The sequence below is a fragment of the Felis catus genome, chromosome D2 (genome assembly GCF_018350175.1).
Source record: "Felis catus isolate Fca126 chromosome D2, F.catus_Fca126_mat1.0, whole genome shotgun sequence".
Classification (NCBI taxonomy): domain Eukaryota; kingdom Metazoa; phylum Chordata; class Mammalia; order Carnivora; family Felidae; genus Felis; species Felis catus.
In genome coordinates this window covers 42,435,625-42,457,625 of record NC_058378.1, presented here as the reverse complement: position 1 = coordinate 42,457,625, position 22,001 = coordinate 42,435,625, and the positions used below count along the sequence as shown (strand labels likewise).

General features: G+C 38.5%; 1 protein-coding gene across 2 annotated transcripts in view; it reads left to right on the top strand.

Moving 5' to 3' along the window:
• Positions 1-22,001, top strand: part of LOC123381008 — a 789,636-nt gene that overhangs the window by 231,156 nt on the left and 536,479 nt on the right. The window lies entirely within an intron of this gene.

Genomic DNA, 22,001 nt, shown 5'->3' with positions numbered 1-22,001 from the left:
AAAAATGCTCACATCTTTTCCAGGTTAAAGTATTCCACCAGGCTTGATGATTTAAATCAATCTACTTGTTCATTCTTTAACAAAAAAAGATGATTTTGCATTTTTTTTTCCATGCCAAATTGAACTCATTCAGTCCTTCACTCATTCATTTAACCAACACTTCCTGAACACCTTGTACATGCTGGACCCTTGCCTTGTCACAGGGAAGGCATGGATGGGTAAAATTATCTTCCCTTTAAGATGGCCATATTTTATGGGTAAGAGAGAAGCAGATTTAATAACAATGTGTTAAATTTGGTGGTAGAAATACGCACAACACATCATGGAAGCCTCAAGGAAGAAGTCCAAGAGACACTGGGTCAGAAATCCTCCCAGCAGGCAGAGATGGATGGTGGGCGGGTTGAGCTATGCAGTATGAGAAGGTTTGTCAGTCAGCTGAGGAGTGTTCTAGAATGTGGGACCATTTCTTGAGTTTAACCCAAATGTCAGCAGCCTCACTTGGTCATGATAGCACAATAAGAGTGACTACTACTACTTGTAAATCTGTAATTTTTTGAACATTTGTCTAGTAACCCAAATGTAAGAAATTAATTACCTTCAATGTGGCCTCCCAGTTACAGCCGAAGACTTTCTGTGGTATTTTCTTAGATTTTTCTCTAGAAGACATTTCTCAGATTACTCCATTTAACCATCCATCCTAGGTTGTTGTCATAGTCTTTAACTGGTCTCTTTAGACTGCTCATGTCTCCTCCTAAATCACCACTTATGGTGTGATGGGACATCTCCCTGAAGTTGAGATTCAATCAGTCTTCATCCTTATTTAAAATCACACACTTAGGTCTTATTATAACCTGGATCCTTAACAAATTTCCATGCTAGTTTGTCCCTTTTTGGGTATGAAGCAAAAAAATGTGACCTACTGTTCATATACTTATTACTTAAACTACTCATTTAAAAAGAGCAAACATAACTACTTCTTTTCTTTTTTGACCCACATACAAAATAGTGCACTATAAAATTTCCCTGCTGATTTTCTCATTTTTTTCTGGATATTGTTCCATATCAATTAATACGGACCTTTTGCTCTGTTTTCTATAACTGCATGTTACTTCATTGCATGAATGTAGTTGATTAAATAGACATCAATTCATTGATATTTTAACTTCTAATCTTATGCTTACAGTCAGTGTGTCAATAAATAAATCTTGGGCATATTTGGGGAGGTATGTATTCCACATGTTTAGAAGTGGATTGCGTTGTCAAGGATGAATTCACATGTCGTCTTGCTGGATAATCCCAAACTCTATTCCATGGAAGTTTATATCCTTTGCCAATCACAGTAGCCAGATATGAAAGAGATTCTTACCTTCCACACTCACAAAAACTGAGTTCAACCTCATGCTTTCGGATTTTTGTCAATCTTTTAGTTAAGAAATACTATTTCATGTTGTTGTCATTTTTTCTTTATTATAAGTGAAGTTGAGTGACTTTTTATGCAGTTAAGATACATTGTTTGACTTTTTTTGTTTTCTAAATATCTAATAATGTATTTTGTATATTTTTTTCTGTTATGGGTTTTTCCATTTTTGTTCATTTAGGTGTTCTTGATTTTTAAGAGTTCTTGCTGTATTTAGCAGATTAGTCTCCTGTGGTATGGGTTGTAAATGTGTTTATGCAGTATGCCATTCACCATATATTTTTTTTAATTCTTTAATTTTTTTTAATTCCAGTGTTTTTTTTTTTTTTTAATTCTTTGGGTAAATAGCCAGTAGTGAATTACTGGGTCATAGTGTAGTTCTATTTTTAATTTTTTGAGGAATCTCCATACTGCCTTCCATAGTGGCTGCACCAGTTTATATTCCCACCAACAATACACAAGGGTTCCTTTTTCTCCACATCCTCACCAACACTTGTTTCTTGAATTTTTGATTTTAGCCATTCTGATAGGTGTGAGGTGATATCACACTTGTAGTTTTGATTTGCATTTCCCTGATGAGGAGTGATGTTGAGCATCTTATTATGTGTCTATTGGCCGTCTCTATATCTTTGGGGAAATAACTGCTCGTGTCTTCCCATTTTTTAATTGCATTATTATTTTTTTGGTTTTGTAGAAGTTATTTGTATATTTTGGATACTAACCCTTTATCAGATATGTTATTTGTATATATCTTCTCTCATTTAGTAGGTTGGCTTTTAGTTTTATTAGCTGTTTCAAAGGCAGAAGTTTTTTTTTATTTTGATACAGTCCCAATGGTTTATTTTTGCTTTCATTTCCCTTAGAGGACCTATCTAGAAAGATGTTGCTATGAACAGTGTCAGAGACCTTACTGCCTGTGCTCTCTCCTAGGATTTTTATGGTTTTAGGTTTCACATTTAAGTCCTTAATCCATTTTGAGCTTATTTTTGTGTGTGGTGTGAGAAGGTGATCCAGTTTCATTCTTCTGCCTGTAGCTGTCCAGGTTTTCCAAAATCATTTGTTGAAGAGACTGTCTTTTCCCCATTGCATATTCTTGCCTGTTTTCTTAAAGATTAATTGACTGTGTAATTGAGGGTTTATTTATGGGCTTTGTATTCCGTTCTATTGATCTGTTTTTGTGCCAGTACCTTACTGTTTTGATTATTACAGTTTTGTAATGAAACTTGAGGTCTGGAATTCTGATACTCTCAGTTTTGTTTTTCAAGATAGCTTTGGTTATTCAGAGTCTTTTGTGGTTCCATAATAATTTTAGGATTGTTGAGGATTCTAGTTTTGTGAAAAATGCTGTTGGTATTTTGATAGAGATTGCATTAAATCTGTAGATTGGCTAGTGTAGACATTTAAACAATATTCTTTCAATATTTCAACAATATTTTAACAATATTCTTTCAATCCATAAGCATGGAGTGTCTTTCTGTTTCTTTGTGTCATCTTTAATTTCTTTCGTCAATGTTTTATAGTTTTCAGAGGACAGGTGTTTCATCTCTTTCCTTAAGTATTTTATTTTTAATGCAATTGTGAATGTGCTTGTTTTTTTGTTTATTTGTATGTTTTGATTTCACTTTCATATCCTGTGATCTTACTGAATTCATTGATCAGTTCTAGTAGGTTTTTTGGGTGGAGTCTTTCGGTTTTCTCTGTATAGTATCATGTCATCTGCAAATAGTGAAAGTTTTACTTCTTCCTTATCAATTTGGATGCTTTTTATTTCCTTTTGTTGTGTCATGGCTATGGCTACGGCTTCTACTGATATGTTGAATAAAAGCCATCTTGTTCCTGACCTCGAGGGAAAAGATCTTCGTTTCTCCCAACTGAGTATGATGTTAACTGTAGGTTTTTCATATATGGCCTTTATTTTTTATTTTAAAAAAATTTTTTTTATGTTTGGGGTGCCTGGGTGGCTCAGTCAGTTGAGCCTCCGACTTCAGCTCAGGTCATGATGTCACACTCTGTGAGTTCAGGCCCCATGTCGTGCTCTGTGTGACAACTCAGAGCCTGGAGCCTGCTCTGGATTCTGTGTCTCCCCCTCTCTCTGCCCCTCCCCTGCTCATGCTCTATCTCCCTCTGTCTCAAAAATCAATAAAAACAATAAAAATATTTTTTAATTTTTTTTATGTTTATTCACTTTTGAAAGAGACAGAGCACAAGCGGGTGGAGTGGAGAGAGAGGGGGGGGACACAGAATCTGAAGCAGGCTCCAGGCTCTGAGCTGTCAGCACCAGAGCCTGACACGGGGCTTGAACTCATGAACCGTGACGTCATAACCTGAGCAGAAGTCGGACGCTCAACCAACTGAGCCACCCAGGCGCCCCTCATATATGGCCTTTATTATGTTGAGTTATATTCCCCCTTAACCTACTTTGTTGAGGCATTTTTATCATGAATGGATGTTGTACTTTGTCAAGTGCTTTTTCTGCATCTGTTATTAATATGATGTATCACACTGATTGATGTACAAATACTGAACCACCCTTGCATCCCAAGTTATTCACTTGATCATGGTGAATAACTTCTTAAATGTATTTTTGGGTTCAGTTTGCTAATATTTTGTTGAGGAGTTTTGCATCCATGCTCATCAGACATATTGGGCTCTAGCTTTGTTTTTGGTGGTGTCTTCATCTGGTTTTGGTATCAGGGTAATATTGGCCTCATATGATGAATTTGGGAGTTTTCCTTCCTCTTCTGTTTTCAGTTATGTTGTTATTTTTCCCCTTTCATTTGTGATCTTGTTTGAGTCTTCTCTCTTTTTTTTTCCATGAGTCTGGCTAGAGGTTTATCAATTTTGTTTACCTTTTCAAAGAATCAACTCCTGGTTTTATTTATCTGTTATACTGTTTTTTGTTTTTGTTTTTTTAATTTCTACATCATTTATTTCTCTAATATTTATTGTTTCCTTACTTCTGCTGGATTTGGGTTTTATTTGTTGTTCTTTTTCTAGATCCTTTAACTGTAAGGTTAGGTTGTTTATTTGAGATTTTTCTTGCTACCTGAGGTAGGTCTGTATTTCTAAAAACTTCCCTCTTAGAACTGCTTTTGCTACATGTGAAAGATTTTGGACCATTGTGTTTTTGTTTTCATTTCTTTAAATGTAATTTTTGATTACTTTGACTTATTGATCCGTTTTATATTGTTTAGTAGCATGCTGTTTTACCTGCACATGTTTGTTCTCTTTCCAGATTTTTTTCTTATTTCTAAGTGTTGTTTTATAGTATTGTGGTCAGAAAAGTTGCATGGTATGACTTTGATCTTTTTGAATTTTTGAGACTTGTTTTGTGTCCTAATATGTGATCTATTCTGGAGGATGTAATATGTGCACTGAAAAGAAGGTTGGTTATTAACTGTTGTGTGTATTTGGTTGCCTCCGTGTTGGGTACATAAATATTTACAATTGTTACATCTTCTTGTGGATTGTCTCCTTTATTATCATGTAGTGTCCCTTATCTCTTTTTACAGTCTTTGTTTTAAAGTCTGTTTTGTCCTATATAATTATTAGTGTACCAGCTTACTATTGACATCCATTTACATAATAACTGTTTTTCTATCCCTTCACTTTCAATCTGCAGGTGTCATAAGGTCTGAAACGAGTTTTAGTGTAAAGATTGTTTATGCTCTTGGTTTTTTTTTTTTTTAAATCCATTTCATTGCTCTCTGTCTCTTGATGAGAGCATTTAGTCCATTTGCATTCAAAGTAATGATATGTATTTATTGCCATTTTGTTACTTTTTTTGTTGTTTTTCTCTGGTCCTTCTCTTGCTCTTTTTTATGGTTTGCTGGTATTCTTTAGCAATGCACTTGGATTTCTTTCTCTTTATTCTTTGCTTGTCTGTACTGGTTTTTGATTTGTGGTTACCATTATATTTATATATAACAGCTTCTGCATATATCAGTCTATATTAACTTGATGGTCACTTATGTTTGAATCAATTTGTTACTACCCTTCCTCCCCACATTTTAGGTATATGGTGTTGTATTTTAAATCCTTTTATTTTGTGAATCCCTTGACTGATTTTTACAGATATACTTTTACTGCTTTTGTGTTTTCTACTTTTCATGTTCTTACATCTGGTCTTTACTTTCTACTCGAAGACTCCCCTCTAACATTTCTCACAGGGCTGATTCAATGGTCTTGTACTCCTTTAGTTTTTGTTTGAGAAATTCTTCATCTCTCCTTCTATTCTGAATAAATAGCCTTTCTGGATAGAGTATTCTTTACAGATTTTGTTTTTGTTTTTGTTTTTTTTCCTTTCAGCACTTTGACAATATATATCATGCCACTTTGTCCTGCAAAGTTTCTGCTGAAAAATCCTTTAATAGCCTTATGGGTTTTCCTTTATATGTAACTGTCTTCTTTTGCTGCTTTTAAAATCCTCTCTTTATAACTACTTTTTTTTTTTTGACTGTTTAATTACTATGTGTCTTGGTGTGGACCTCCTTGGTTTGATTTGATGAGGGATGCCTGTACCTCCTGGATCTGGATGTCTCTTTCCTTCCTCAGATTAGGGAAGTTTTCAGCTGTTATTTCCACAAATAAATGTTCTGCCTCCCCCTTTACTTTCTCTCTCCTCCTGGAATCCCTATAAAGTTAATGTTTTTAATACTTGATGGAGTCAATGAGTTCCCTAAGTCTTTTCTCATTTTGCATAATTTTTTCTCACCTGTTCAGCTTGATTATTTCCCATTAATCTATCATCCATGTTGCTAATTTATTCTTCTGATTCTTCTAGTCTATCTTTTTAATCTCATTTATTGTGTTCTTCATCACTGCTTAGTTTTTTTTATGTCTTTGTTAAGGGTCTCACTGATACCCTCCACTCTTTTCTCAGGTCCAGTGAGTATCTTTATGACCTTAAGGTCCTTTCATTCTGCCATCATCCCAGCCTCCAGTCTCTCTTATTATACTGGTTTTAGATTTTGAGTCATATTTTTAAAAATCTCCCCTACCCTTGATTATAAAGAAAAATTTACTCTTTTTTTTTTTTTTTTTTTTGTAACTTGTATGGTTTCATTTTTACATTTGGTCATTCTGAGTATAGTTTGAGATACAGAGTCAATTCATCTTTTTCTAAGTGATATCTAGTGGTCACAGCTACATTTTATATTTGCTTATAAGCCATGTAAATGTTCTACGTATTCAAAAAATAAAATGGAAAAAATCAAACCCTTAAGTTGAATATAAATAAAAACAAATGAACCTATTTATATCAAATTGATAACTCAATTTTGAACAGAGTACTCTAACTGTACTTTTTTGGTGGGATGCACTGTAATGACAAAGAGGAGGTGTCAAACACCAATGAGTCATGACAAAATTACAAAAGAGCCAGCTAATTCACTTCCCACTAGCCAGATTTAGAACAATTTGAACATCTAAAAGAATCGTGACTAATTATAACACATTGAAGTTATCCATGTATTCAGTCACACAGGAACTAAGAGTGAAAAGGAACAAAAGGAAAGCCCTTTTACCAAAATCTACAAGCTTGTAAATGGAGTAAACATAGTATAATTCTAAAATCGTTATTTGAAAACTCTAGTGTAATAATTTAAAGGCATGCACTATCAAGGAATATTAAACTCCTTGCATGAAAGTATATAAAATAGGTTATTCACATGGTGGCAAAGGATCACCTGGATTACTGAAGTTATCTGGAATAATGAAGTGATACATAACAGAATAAAACTCTACATGCTTCTGTGAAATTGTTTGCAAAAACAGTCTTTTACTCCCTTCCTCATGTCTCTTTCCCTTTGTACATGGCTTTGCAGAAAGTGCCATCAAGACATGGAGTCTGTTTCCCCACCCTTGAATCTGGTTATGACTTCCTTTGGGCAGTAGAACACAGCAGAATCAATGCTGTTCAGTTCCAAACCTTGGTCTCAAGAGACACTTGTGTTTCTGCTCACTTGATTGGATTTCTGCCACACCATGAGAACACATCAGGATTGATCTGCTGGAAGATAAGAGATCACAAGCACAGAGCTGGTCCAGCTGTTATAAAGAAAGCCTTTGACATAGGAGATATCCTTGCCAAGATCAGCAAAGTTAGCACTAGTCAAGCTGTAGTTGTTTGCAGGTGCATGAGTGAGCCTTGCGAAAAGACCTAAGGCCAGCACACCCAGAAGATCTGCCCAGGTGACCTGTACACTTCTTGCTTTTAAGCTACCAGATTGTGAGGTGGCTTGTTACAAAGCAAATTCTGATTCCCAAATGGGCCTATGCATGTATGAACGTTGGCTTTGGGTCCAGGGAGTCACAAAAAGCTGTGAAAATAATGAGCAATTAACAGAAGCTGAAAACTGGAGCCTGGAAAGTGAAGCCCTGTATTATGTAGTTGTGAAATCATTGGCAAATGTTGCCTTTAGTAACTTGGAAAGTTAAAAAAAAATGTACCTAATCAGCTTGTCAGTTACCTCATTTTTTACTGTAATAAGGAGCTACAAGGGATACATAAGCTAAAATAAGAACTATTAAGTTTACAAGTAGAATTTACAGGGAACATGGAGGAAGCAGACCTGGCAGGGATAGAAAATGAAACTATTATCTCTGTTCTTCTCAGCTAGTAACAGTTTCTTAAGGTGGAATACAGCCTAAGTGTACAGAGAAAATAAGGAGTGTTCCTCTAAGACCCTTGTAAAGATGTCTGGAAGAATTAAGGAGGTATTTAGAAGGAACTCTCAGCTAGAAAAATGTTTTATAGGAATCTTTAAGTGCAGTGTCCTGCAGGAAACTGGCGTGCCCAATGTGCTGTGAGTTAAGACAGAGGCATATTTGAAAATTAGTGTTAGGTGTGGATTTTTCCCAAGTGGAGAATATACTCAGATATATAGAAAGCTCACAAAGTTTTTAAGGGTCTTGTAATAGCAGCATATCTCTAGCTGTGTTCAAAGGGACTCAGATTTTATAAATTTATCAATTGATTTTATGTACATTGGAAGGATGCAGGTTGAAAAAGGTTACTCAGATGCAAGCACAGGCTATTTCTTAAATTTATTTTTATTCATTATTTATTTTGAGAGAGAGGAAGGAAGGAAGGAAGAATGGAAGGAAGGAGGGAATCAAGGAATCACAAGCAGGCTCCATGCTGTCAGCACAGAGGCCAATGTGGGGTTTGATCTCAAGAACCACAAGACTGACCTGAGCTGAAATCAAGAGCCAGGTGCTTAAACAACTGAGCCACCCATGCGTCCCAATAACAGGCCATTTATTATATGAAAGAAAGGATATCTCAGAAGGTGACATCAAGAACCTGGAGGGAAAAGTGAATTGCATAGAGAATGGTTTTTTGAGCCATTCCTAGAATTAATAGAGGTTGTTGGATTGGAGGCCAGTCCCAGAGAACAGAACTGAGCTGTAATTAAGAAACATTTCCTGCTCCCATATTTGAGGATCTGGCAACATTTGGGGGGGGGATTTAAAATTGCTATGGACCAGAAAATGCCATGTACTGTCACTTCCCCTCTTAAAAAATTGTTTCTAATGTTTGTTTCTGAGAAAGAGCATGCAGGGGATGGGGTGGAGATAGAGGGAGACCCAGAATCTGAAGCAGGTCCCAGGCTATGAGCTGTCAGCACAGAGTCTGATGAGGGACTTGAACCCACAAACTGTGAGATCATGATCTGAGCTGAAGTCAGATGCTTAACCAACTGAGCCACCCGGGTGCCCCTCATTTCCTCTCTTTAAATAATACCATCTATTGTGGTTTTTCCCATTCTCTGTCTCATTTGTTGAGTCTCTGGACTCAACAAATAACCTTTACTGGGTATAGATCCTCAAAACCCAGACTTTTAAGAGTGATGGTGTAATTGGAGCAACCTAGGTGGCTCAGTTGGTTAAGCATCAGACTCAGGTCACGATCTCACAGTTATGAGTTTGAGCCCTGCTTTGGGCTCTGCGATGACGGTGTAAAGCCTGCTTGTGTGTGCTGTCTCATTCTCTCTGAAAATAAACAAACTTAAAAAAAATGATGTGATTACATGAAGCTTTTGCAGATGTCAGGAGGGAATGGATATCTTTTTCATATGAGAAGGTCATGAATGATTTTGGCCAGAAGAGAGATTGGTAGATTATTTACAAAAAGGTCAATATTCTCCTTTTGTATTTACACCTCATTGTTCTTCTCATCAAAGTTTGAAGTCCATTTCCCTTTCTCTTAAGTTTGGGCTGTCCTTGTGACTTTCTTTTCCCAGTAGAATTCAGCACAGTACAGTAGGCCAATTCTGAGCCCAGGGCTTACACATTTCCACTCAGTCTTTTGAATTCCTGCCTGCCCGTGAAAACAGATCCAAGATAGCCTGCTGGGTGACTAGAAATCACAAAGGCCAGAGTGAGCCCAGGTGTTCTGGGCAAGACCCTAGCCATGTAAGAGATCTCAGTTAACATCAGCAAAGCCAGTCCTTTCCAACTGACATGTACGTGATTGCAAATACCTGAGTGAATCCCACTGAGAATAGCTGAGGTAGGATTGCTCTTAACCAGAATGTCACAACTGACTTGCACACACGTGACGTAATCACTTGTTGATTAAGCCATTAAGTTTTGAGAGGCCTTTTTTTGTGTGGTAAAAACCAACAGCTACAATGATCAATGTTGTGAAACGGAGGGGTAAATAAAACTATGTGTCCCAGATGGTATCACTGGTCAGCCTAATCAATGCCAGCGACTACCTTCTTTGGGTATTTTATTATAGAGAGAAAAATCAACCCTGTTTCTTTCAGTTACTGTAATTTTTTTTGGTTTCTTGCAGCTAAATTAATTCCAAATGGATACATCCACTTTTTGTCTCTAGTGCACTTCTCTTTTTATTTGCCTTGAGCAAATTTCTCTGATTTATCTAATGCCTTTCTCAATTCCTACAACAAAATGGTGTTCTCAGAAAGTATTAAATGAATTGATGAGTGAGTGATTTGACCACCTAAAACTGTTGATCCTGGTGTGTTTGTCCTCATCAAGTAACACTTTTGGGCTGCAGGTCAGTATTTCTAGTGGTCTCAGAGTCATTAGAGCTTAAAAAAAAACTCTCAACCATGAGATCTCATTCAGCTGCTGGTTTTCTGCCTTTTTAAAGACAGGAATTTGATATATTAGGACATTTATATTGCAGTTTCAGCCTTTTTGTTTTCTTGAATAACACTGCAAACAAATTTGTCATTGCTATTAACATCCACTCACATGACTGGATGATGTATTTGACTAGAACTCTGCATTTTGCTCTGTCACCAAATAACTGGTGTCACTTCTTTACATTCACAAACTTTTGGACCTAATCCATCAAATAGGAATATAGCATATTAATGTATGGGAACAGCAGGGGTCCTCTCTAGACTTCTGAGTCTTGAGAAATTAAAGACATGTAAATGCTTTGTCTTATTGCTACCTTCCATTTTCGTGTTCCCACAGATACTGCCACATACTCAGGTGGAAGAGTGTTTTATTCTACAAAAAGACTTTCTTTGAAAAGAATTTGTCATTTATTTTTGAGAGACTGAGCACACCTGGGGGAGGGGCAGAGTGAGGGAGACACAGAATCCGAAGCAGGCTCCAGGCTCTGAGATGTCAGCACAGAGCCCTACATGGGGTTTAAAATCATGAGCCACGAGATCATAACCTGAGCCCAATGCTCAGTCAGACGCTTAACCAACTGAGCCACCCAGATGCCCCCCCCCCCCCCCCCCACCAAAAAAGACCTTCAAATTAGGCAAAAAACTCAGAGAACTCAACGATAACCAAATTCAATGTTCTATCCTAGGGAGATTTTTTTTTTAATTTTTTTAATGTTTATTCGTTTTTGAAAGACAGAGACAGAGTACAGCAGGAGTGGGGCGGAGGGAGAAGGGGAGCACAGAATCAGAAGAAGGCTCCAGGCTCTGAGCTGTCAGCACAGAGCCCGACGCGGGGCTCGAACTCACCAACTGTGAGATCATGACCTGAGCCGAAGTCGGATGCTCAACTGACTGAGCCACCCAGGCGCCCCCCTAGGGAGATTTTAAACTGAGAAAGGCGTTCCATCATCATGGCGGAGCGGGGATAGGGGCTTAAAGAAACTTGGCCAAGTCACTTAAACTTATTCCATCTCAACTTGCTCATCGTACAGCTGGGTTGATAATGATCTGTTCCCTTTACAGGGGCATTCTGAGAATACTACATGCTTTCCCACATTCCATAAACGTCTGTGTTGAAGAAATAAAAGATATCTTTGTCTTAGAAATCTTGTTTTCCTAGAAATATTGAATATATGAGGTTGAAACACTAATATCTTGATCTTGATCATTATTCTTAGTATCATTAATGTTTGTGTACTTTTTGAAAGTTTAGCTTTTCTTCAAAGAATATATTTGTAGGACTTTTTAAAAAAGATTTTGATATATTTTTTTTTTAAATTGTTTCGTGGGGCGCCTGGGTGGCGCAGTCGGTTAAGCGTCCGACTTCAGCCAGGTCATGATCTCGCGGTCCGTGAGTTCGAGCCCCGCGTCAGGCTCTGGGCTGATGGCTCAGAGCCTGGAGCCTGTTTCTGATTCTGTGTCTCCCTCTCTCTCTGCCCCTCCCCCATTCATGCTCTGTCTCTCTCTGTCCCAAAAATAAATAAAAAACGTTGAAAAAAAAATTAAAAAAAAAATTAAAAAAAAAAATTGTTTCGAGAGAGCAAGCACAAGTGGAGGAGGGGCACAGAGAGGGAGGCACAGAATCTGAAGCAGGCTCCAGGCTCTGAGCTGTCAGCATAGAGCCTGATGTGGGGCTTGAACTCATGAAATGCAGGATCATGACCTGAACCAAAGTTGGATGCTTAACCGACTGAGCCACCCAGGTGCCCCAAGATTTTTAGATACCTTTTTAAAGAAATGTTTGGGGCACCTGGGTCGCTCAGTCGGTTGGGCGTCCGACTTCGGCTCAGATCATGATCTCACGGTTTGTGAATTTGAGACCCACGTCGGGCTCTGTGGTGACAGCTCAGAGCCTGGAGCCTGCTTGGGCTTCTGTGTCTCCCTCTCTCTCTCTCTCTACCCCTCTCTCTCTCAAAAGTAAATAAACATTAAAAAATTTTTTTAAATGTTTATTTTGGGAGAGAGAATACAAGTCAGTCGGGGGGGCGGGGAGAGAAAGAGAAAGACACACTGTGAGCACAGAGCCCCCCAGATCATGAGCTGAAACCACGAGTTGGATGCCTAAGCAGACTGAGACACCCAGGAGCTCCTATTTGCAGGACTTTAGATTGCATTTCTATATTGCCATCTCTAACTACTACATAAGGATGCTGATTACCCTGACATGGTTTCCTGGGCCTTCATATGGTTAAAATGCTGAATGGCACATCCCTGATACGTGGTGATATAATCCTGTCACTTGGACAGGAGACTCTGGTCCTCAGGTTGGAAAGGAAAATGTATCAATGTGAATGAGGGAAAGTGAAATCTTTAAGAAGAGAAATGTGAACTCAATGAAATAGAAGTGGCAAGGAGGTACTGGTGCAATGTGGAGATGAAATGGATCATGTATTCAAAGCAGAGACCAATGTTGAGTAATAAGGAAGATAACTGAAAAAACTCATCTCAAGGACTAGTTGGGGTGGAGAAATAAAGAAGAGGTTGTACATGTATGTTCGGGAAGATGGATTGTGAGAGCACTTAATGCTTTAGGGATGAAAGGGTAGCATTAATAATCAGCTTTTTGTTTCTGAATCATGAGTTTAGCCCCCTGGTATGTGATTGTACCTATGACAGTTGACAAATGAGAGTCAAGCGAAGATCTCAGAGGCTTTAGTGTCTCTGGGCTGCTCTTTCAGATGCTGAGCATTTAGAACACTTTGGGGGGGGGGCTCATAATCATGGCAGGTGGAGTGGTACCTTCTGGTGGCATGATGACAACAGGTCCTATTCTTAAGGAGAGAGAACAGACTCCTTCTGCCTTCACAAAAACCTGGTTTTGTACATTTTGTACTTAGGCAACACATATTCTCACCAACTAGGATAAGGTATTTTATAGCCCACAATAACTTACACTTGTAAGTACTTGAAGAAAAATGTTCTTTTGTTCTCACTGCCGAAGAAATGGTTGAGTGGTGTTTTTCCCTTTCCTATTGTGATTTGAGCCTGGTATCTTTGTTGAATGAATTCTTGAGTTAATTCATTCCCTCACTTATTCATTCAACAAACATTTCTTGAGTAGGTACTTTGTGTCAGGGATTGGGTGCATAGTGGTAACTAAGACAAAATACTTCTGCCCTTATGGAACTCATAATTTAAGGAAAACAGTCATTCAAAGAATGAGATAATTTAAGGTAGTGATGTATGTTATAGATGGTAATGGGATTGCTATGACATGGGAGGAGAAAGTTTTAAGGAATCGGGGTATTTCTCTCTGAATAGGGACATATGAACTGATTTCTGAGTGATGCACAGACATTACAGAAAAGTAGACAAACAGTGCCTCAAATTATTGGCATTTTACTTTCTCTTTGGACATGTTCAAGATATCTAGAGGTAGGCAGTTTAGCACCAATGTGTCAGTTCAATAGCAGTATCAGAAACAAGACTCTCTTATCATTCCGCTCATTCATTTTTAATATGTTGGATTTTTTCCTCATGATTTCAGAATGACTCCTGTACCTCTAGGTATCACATGTGCATTCAATTCAGAACAAAAAGGAAATGGCCGCGTCTGTCAGGGCTGGCTACATAATTGAGAAGGGCAGTGAAAAAGGAAACTGTGGAGCCCTTATTCATAAAGCAGCAAAGAAGTGATGTTTAGGGATACTAACAAAAAAATAAAGCTTTTTCCTTTAAAAATCTCTATTATAAAACATAACAGTAACATACAAGGAACAGCATAAACTTACCAATTGGAAACATAACTATTTTGGTGCCATAAATTTATATAAAGCAATAAATACTAATGACTAATGTGATATCTTAATTGATTATACTATTTGGCTTTTCTGCAGCTTCATTTGTAATCTAAGTTTATACTAATAGTAAGTTCATGTTGAATAACGAGAATTGAAAGCGACACCAGTCACTTTTGGCAAATGCAAGACTGCAAATAATTTTGTTTAAATTTTAATTCCAGTATGGTTGGCATACCATGTTATGTTAATTTCAGGTGGACAATATAGTGATTCAGCAGTTCTGTACATTACTCAGTGATCATCATAAATGTCCTCTTAATCCCCTTCTAAGACTACATATGGTTTTTGATAATATTTTAATTTGGGGAAATAGCTTTCCACTGGTGCCACTGTCAGTGGAGCTGTTAAGAGTATTTTATAGACTGTGACAACATGGAAAAGATTTTTTGATAAGTTATTTTGAAATATAAATTTTCATACATCTCAAGTTGATTCTCATGGAACACTTTTTCTAAAATCAGTTTTGTGTAAGTCTGAATTTTAAATGTAAATTTGTACAGTGGCATTTTAATGTTTCCTCTGACATTTTCTGTGGCGTGTGGAGATTGGACAAGAAATTGAAAGTGGCTTCATGCTTTGTCTATAATTCAGAATGCCTGTGCATGCAGTCTATCATTACATTTTCAATTAAGAAGAAAACATCCATTTTGAAATTGTCTTCCTCATTAATAATTGGTTCAACCAAAGCTTCTATTGGAAATAGTGTTCTTTTCTGTGGAATGCCATGATCTTTAAATTTAATATTTATTTGCTTTTCAATGTTGCAGCAGTTTTCCAAACTGGAGATTCTAAACTCCTTGAAGAATGTAAATAACTCCTGATATGTTTTACTGCAGTGTCCATGTATATGCTATTAATTTGTGGTAATTTACTGACAGTTTCCTGTCTCAGCATTGGCGTTCCTGGCCTATACCGAGGGCAGAGTTAATATCTGTGCCAAGGCTGCAGTGAAGGTCTCCAGGGATAGATGACAAGTGACCTCCCACTGCATCCCATCACACATGGTGATGCAGCTGCCACATCTGCCATTTTGGGCCCGGGTCCCTGCCCCATGACACTGTGGCCCCATGGTATCCCCACTGCCCTGGAGTGGATTGACCTGGGCTCTGTGAAGCCTCTTGATCTTGTACAAACATTTTAAGCATCATTGGATCCTCTGGGTCATAAAATTTGATTGATAGTGTGGACCATCTGGAAACCCTGCCTTGCTCTAGGTCCTTCTCTAAGCTGGCAGTCTCTATTCTCTCTGTAAATTCATCAGAACGGCACATCTAAATGCGTATGTGTCACGTCAAAAAATAAAATGGCCTCACCATTATGCCACTTCCTTTCTGACAGAAGTTGCAGTGTGTGTAGCAATTTGTCCTTCGCTTTTGAAAATGTACCCTGATAAGTCCTAGTTCACGGGACACGACAACCCTGCTGAGGTGGCCACCCTTGTACTGGTTGTAGACTTTGTTTCCCACCCTATGGCATGTGGGACTCTTACCAGGTGATCTAGGAAATGTGCCACTTCCTGCTCTCCCAGCCCTTTCCCAAGACGTCATCATTATAGCAGACAAGTATGATGTTTTTCTTATTGTCTCTTTATGAATAAAATTTCTCTGCTTCACCCTGATCTATGGCCTTTGAGGCTGTGCTCTAAGGCTCCTTTGCTGTCTGTATTCCAGCTGGGTTTAGCCTCCAGAATGTACTGGCAGTGTATTGAAGGTTGGGAGGAAAGAGATTAGTGTGTTACTTTCCCCTCACTCTGTCCCACGAGACCTTCAGTATTACTCCACTGAAGATCACAACTTCCACTGATTGGCTGCTCATACAACTACATGTCTGATTAATCTCTACCTCCATTTGCCCCTTCAGATCTGGGATGATAATGACTTCCTGCTGTTTTAACCTCAGGCTCCTCCAGTGTCTCTCCGTGGTGTCTTTTAATCCTCTTTAGACCTTTGTAAATAGTGTCATCGGTAAATCATCTTTTACTACGTCTTTTGAACATGTCATCAATTTCTTGCCTGGCCTTGAATTCTAGAACAAATGAGGACGACTTATTGAATTCAATTCCCTTGGAATTGTAATAGGGGAAAATAGCCTCCAGATCAATAACTGAATATCAGGATCCAGGAATTATATGGCTATGTTTTAGAAAATAGTTTGCATTTAAAATAAGTAGCTATAATTATAACCACTATGTGATAATGGTTGGTACAGTCACTCCTTAAGAACACCCTGGATCATTACTCCCTGCATGTCCCAAGTTTTCCAAGGTAGAACACATATCTGCAATTACCTAGAGATGTAGATTTGGATTTGATATTACATTATGATCAGATGCTTCCACTTGGCCCTTATTGACGTGTCAAGTATGTAGGTTTTACTAGCTCTTGACAGCCATTCCTATTAAGTACTCTGTACCTGGCACATGTACACGATTGTACCATTTCTGTAAGAGAGTATATATAGATAGTTTGAGAATAGTAGAACCAGTTCCATACTCCGAATGGTGGAATGTAGTGCTATTAAGGAACACAAAGAATGAGTATTACCCCAGGCACCAGTGTTTAATAAATTCTGAAGAGAGTATTTCCCTTTCCCCGCTGTGTAGTTAACCTGGAAAGTGGCCACAGGCACCTTTATGGCAATCTAGGAATAAGATCCAGAGTTCTTGCTGCTGATGGTGTTGGAGACCCTTTTTCAAGGTTACCCAGCCTCCCCTTTTTCCAGTAAGCCTTGGAGTCTTTGAAGTGGCTTAGATTAGCATATTAGATAAGGGATTATGTCTCTCTTTTGGTTGCCTTATGTTCATAGGACTTTTACTTTGTTTTGTTTTCTCCCTAGTTACATGGGGAACTTAGTGGGATACCCATCTGTTAGTTATCCCCCATGAAGGTCATTTCACAGAAGGTCATTCTGATGCCTATGCTGCATTTTTGGCCTCTACACCCTCCTGAGTCTGGTAACCATTGCCTGGTGTCACCCATTCATGATTGTGCTATTCCCACTGAAATTAAGGAAACTGTTTCAGTCATAGTAGCTACTACCAGCCTTCCTGACCCTAAGAGAAGAGCTTAGTTTGGACAGAGGATTGCACATGTTCAATCCACTCCAATATTTGCATCTCCCCAAGCCTCTGGAGTCTTTTTTTAATAGCACATTAAGAAATTGTTGGCATTTTTATTTAGTGCAAGCCTTTGTTGAACCCATGTTTCAGTTAGTACCAAGCAACCAGTCAGAACTACCTCCTTGCTGTTTGGGCTAACACATTGAATACATAAAAGCTTCAAAGTGTGTAATAGACACATTAAGTGAAATTTAAAGTTAAGCTCTTTTTTGTTTTTGTTTTGTCTAGCACCTTCAGAATCCATTCCTGCACTTGTTTCCAGAATTTTGCAGATAGAGATAAACAAAGCCTTTCAATTCTTTTGGAGGATAAGTTTTCTATCTTAGGTCTGATGTTGTTATTGGCCCTTGGGGAATGCTGACATGTCACTCTATGTCTAGGTTGCACACAGTGAAGAATATTCGATCGAATGGAATGAGAAGACAGGTTATGTGAGAGGCAGTGAAAATGGCACCGTGAGTGAGGATGTTTACAGGCTCTTGAAGAATGACTCATCAGACAGGCATGGCACAGAGAGTTCAGGCAGTGTTAGGAGGTTGAGTTAGGAGGCAGTGTTGGGTGGTCTGGGTTTATCGATGCTTTCTCAACTAAAGTACTCAAGTCCATGTGAAAGATCTGGTGAGATTGTGGATTTGCCTGATAGTGTAATTTGCGAACCCCTCTTCAACAATCTTAGTTGAATTTCAGCTATTTCAATCTTAACTGCAAATGTTACTTTTGGAGTCTACTCGTAACATCCCAAATTTTCAGTATGTGTCTTCAGTTGAGAATTATTTTTAGGCTTTTCTCTTTTATAAACCTATCTGCTGCTGCTAATAATAAACATTCCATCCCATAACACTTGATTTTTTTTTATGCCTCTTACACTGGGGTGTGGCTATGGCTATTGAATCTCCCCAAATTTTGCCTTCACTTGACGCTTTAATTCAGATGATCACAGATTATAATATAATTATGTATTTCACCAATGTCTGCTCTCAGATAACAGAGCCTGATCCCGTATTCCATTTTGAATTTTAATAAGTGCTAAATCCAAAAAGGTCAGATAATGTACTCAGAGTTTGGATTTGGAATTTTAGGCTCACAGAAAATGCTGGCAATTAAGAAAGAAGAACTGGTTTAGTCCCACTGGGAGAGGACCAGATTTTCCAATACTGGAAAGGTGACAGATTTGTATAATGTCTGTATTTGACGCCTTCAGCATTTTTGAATGGAAGAATGTGGCTGACAGGCTACTAAGCAGGACACTGAGGGCCATGGCTTTTGAGCCTCCCTGGATGGCTCTAGCTTGGAATTGGTGGGAGGGAGGGTGGAGGGGGTGGGGGTGGAGGTGGGGTTGGGCAGGGAAAACCTGAATAAACCATAATGTTGTACAATGAGCTTCTCAGTGCTAACCACGATGGATGTAAAAGAGTCCCTGCTTCTGTTTATATAGAATGTATTTATTTGGTTCCCCCCAAATAAATAATAATATCAAATTGTGAATTTAAGGATGAATAAAATCCTGTAAGTTTCTTCATTATTTGCTGATTAACTTTGTTACCTTTCAAAAGCAACAAGGGGCATAGTCAAGGAAAAATATTTTGCTTGGGTTGATGTTGAAATTATTTCTTTGGTTCAATGTGTGGTTGGCTATAATGATATAGCATTCTTGGTGTCAAAAATTGTAAGACTTACTTGAACCATTTCAAGGTTCATTTGGCTTACAGTGTGTGATAAGGACCATGCTCTGCATTTTGATAACACAAACAAAAAACAAACCTACATAATCCTGGGGTTGAATTTAGTACTGTCAGTTTTCAATTCTATAATTTATATTTTAAAACATTTTCTAATTCTTTGCTGAGAACTTTTTGATTTGTTTTGTGGAATTCATAATTGGTTGTTGAAGCGTTTTTATGATGGCTGATGAAAAATCCTTGTCAGATAGTTCATCAATCCATCTTGGTATTGGCATCAGTTGATTGACTTCTCGTTCTAGTTGTGATTTTCCCACTTCTTTGCATGAGTGATTTTCGATTTGCCCTTGTACCCTTTGTTGTCTTAGGAGATTCCTGGTCTTAAATCTTATTTTTGCATGTCGTCACTCTGTTTAGTTTTAGCATGCGGGTCCTGGCGTGTGCACTGTGGTAACAATGGCAGTTTAAAATGCAGAATTTTTGGAGTGCTGTTTTTTGTTTTTTTGGTGTATCTGGTGCCCATGGGGGCTCCCATTGGTCCTGTTTGTGCTACCTGAGAGGTGAAAGGGGTTTTCTAGGCCCATCTGCTGGGTATCTCTTATTGGAGGATGGTGTGGAGGGAATCCCTCTGCTGGTTCCCTCTCAAGCTTCTTCCCCCACACTGCTCATGTGCCTCTGGACAGGTGCAGAGTGACTTTAGAATGCATGGACAAAGACATTTCCTAGACCACGCCACTTGTTGTGGTTGGGTTTCTTTTGTCCTGTTCTGCCTGTTGGTATCTCTTTGAGGAAAAGTAGAGTCCTCAGGGTTGATGAAGAAGGTCAGTGCCCCTCAAGCTGTTTATTTTTGGTGGTGGTCCCACATGGGTCCCCTTTGCTGATGGTGTTGGGCTCACCACCATGTCTGAGGGACTCCTGTCAATCTGAGGGAGGAATGAGCCCACCTGGGATAGGGATAGCAATAGGTAGCTTGGTGGTTGTGAAACACAGCCCTCGGGGCTGCTGCCTTCTGATGTGCGTGGGTTGCAAGATGCCCTGCTATTGTGGTGTTCCTCCAATCTTGGGGTCCCAAACCACTTTTCAGAGTTCTCCTTTGGTTGTCTTTTGAGCTATACAAAGGCTTACAGTTTGGCTTAGCAGGGGGAACCAGGAGAAATGGGTCAATCTCCTACTGCTTGGATCTAAATTCCCGGGACTGAATTTAGTATAATAGCCAGAAAATGTCCATAGTTGCCTAAGGTTACTCAGCTACATATAACAGAGTTAGGACTCAGAGTTAGGGTCTCTGTAAGCCCCAGTTCTGTGATCTGTTTTCTCTACCTAAATGCTAATTTTAAAAGAGATATTAATAGAAAACATCCACTAATTCATAATAAACATAGCTTTCCGCTCAGCACCCATGTTTATCATATGGATTCATTTTATTTATCCCAAATCTAAAAGATAGAGATTGAATCACAGACACAGATATGCTTCCTAAATGGAGCAATGCTTTTTACCTGGGCACCACGTTTTTCATTTTTCACATACTCCTTTTTCTACATCTCTTGAGATTATATTCTTCTGTTACACAATTAACACCTTTTAAATAAGATGCCCCACAGATAAAACTAGCTTTTCAACATGGCATGAGGAGGGGAAACTTCTGTTTTTTTTTTTCCACATATAATCTAAGATGAAAGAAAGTTGATCACCATCAAGGTGTTTGAGGTCCCACTTGGCTATGGAGAGGGTAACACCAGATCTTTGTAGAGCTATGTATATAAATAGTCCAGTTACAAGGTTTTTTTTTTTTTTTTGGAGTAATTATATATGAAACAAACAAAAAAAGATGTAAGTTATGTTCAGAACAGAAGGACAACTTTCCTAACCAACAGTCATTCTCAGTAGGTTCCTAGTGCCATGTATCAGGCTGTGGAAGGAAGCAGTAAAATGAATCAGGATTAAGACAGCCTTCAAGAACAGTCCTTTGTTAACGCTAAATTTATCCTGCCATAATGGCCCCTTTATACAACACTACAGGATGCATATCTGACTTCCTGAATAAAAACTGAAAAGAAATGGAATTTAACACTGAAGCCTGTGAACAATAGCTAGGTCTGCTGACACAAGTAGGTCTGTGATAATCTCCCCCTTTCTGTGAAAATGCTAATCTTGGGTAAAGGGTCAGTAGTGGTGGTTTCTGTCATGATATTCTGGATACCCCCCTTCCTCCGGCCAAGAGCAGCATCTCTTCAAGAACCTTTGCTTTACTTGTTTCCACATAAGGCAGGATAAAATTATCTGAGTTTAAGAACACAAAGCACACGGGTAAGTGAGCCCTGACCTTGGCTGTGCCTCAAGCAGGCACAATTGGTATGTAACATGGGAAGGATTTTCCCTATCTGGTGGGAGCTAGATGTTCCCTGCTCCCAGCTTGTTCCCTTTCTTTGTATTTCAAATATAACATTTTTAGGAAGTGGCGTAACTGTACTTGGTTTGGAAGATCCCTTCCTTTCTTCTCTGCCCTTGAATGTCTTTCCATTCTTCAAGGTCTAGTACACGTGCCCACTGTGAGCTTTTTGCCATGGTGTGCATATGGGGGCTGCCTCTAGTTGATCATTTGGATCTTAACACCACCTTCCCTGCCCCCCAGACCTGGTCTTCCTAGTAGATTCTCTCATTTTCTACTCTGGGCTATGTTATACTTTGTAAGTGCATATTTATGCAGTTGTTTTATTTCTGTAGTTCTCCCACAATCAGTTATTTTTGCCTATTACATTCCCAGAAAAAAGCATATCGCCTAGTATGTCATTTGCAGTAAATACAAATATTTGTTGAATATTGAAT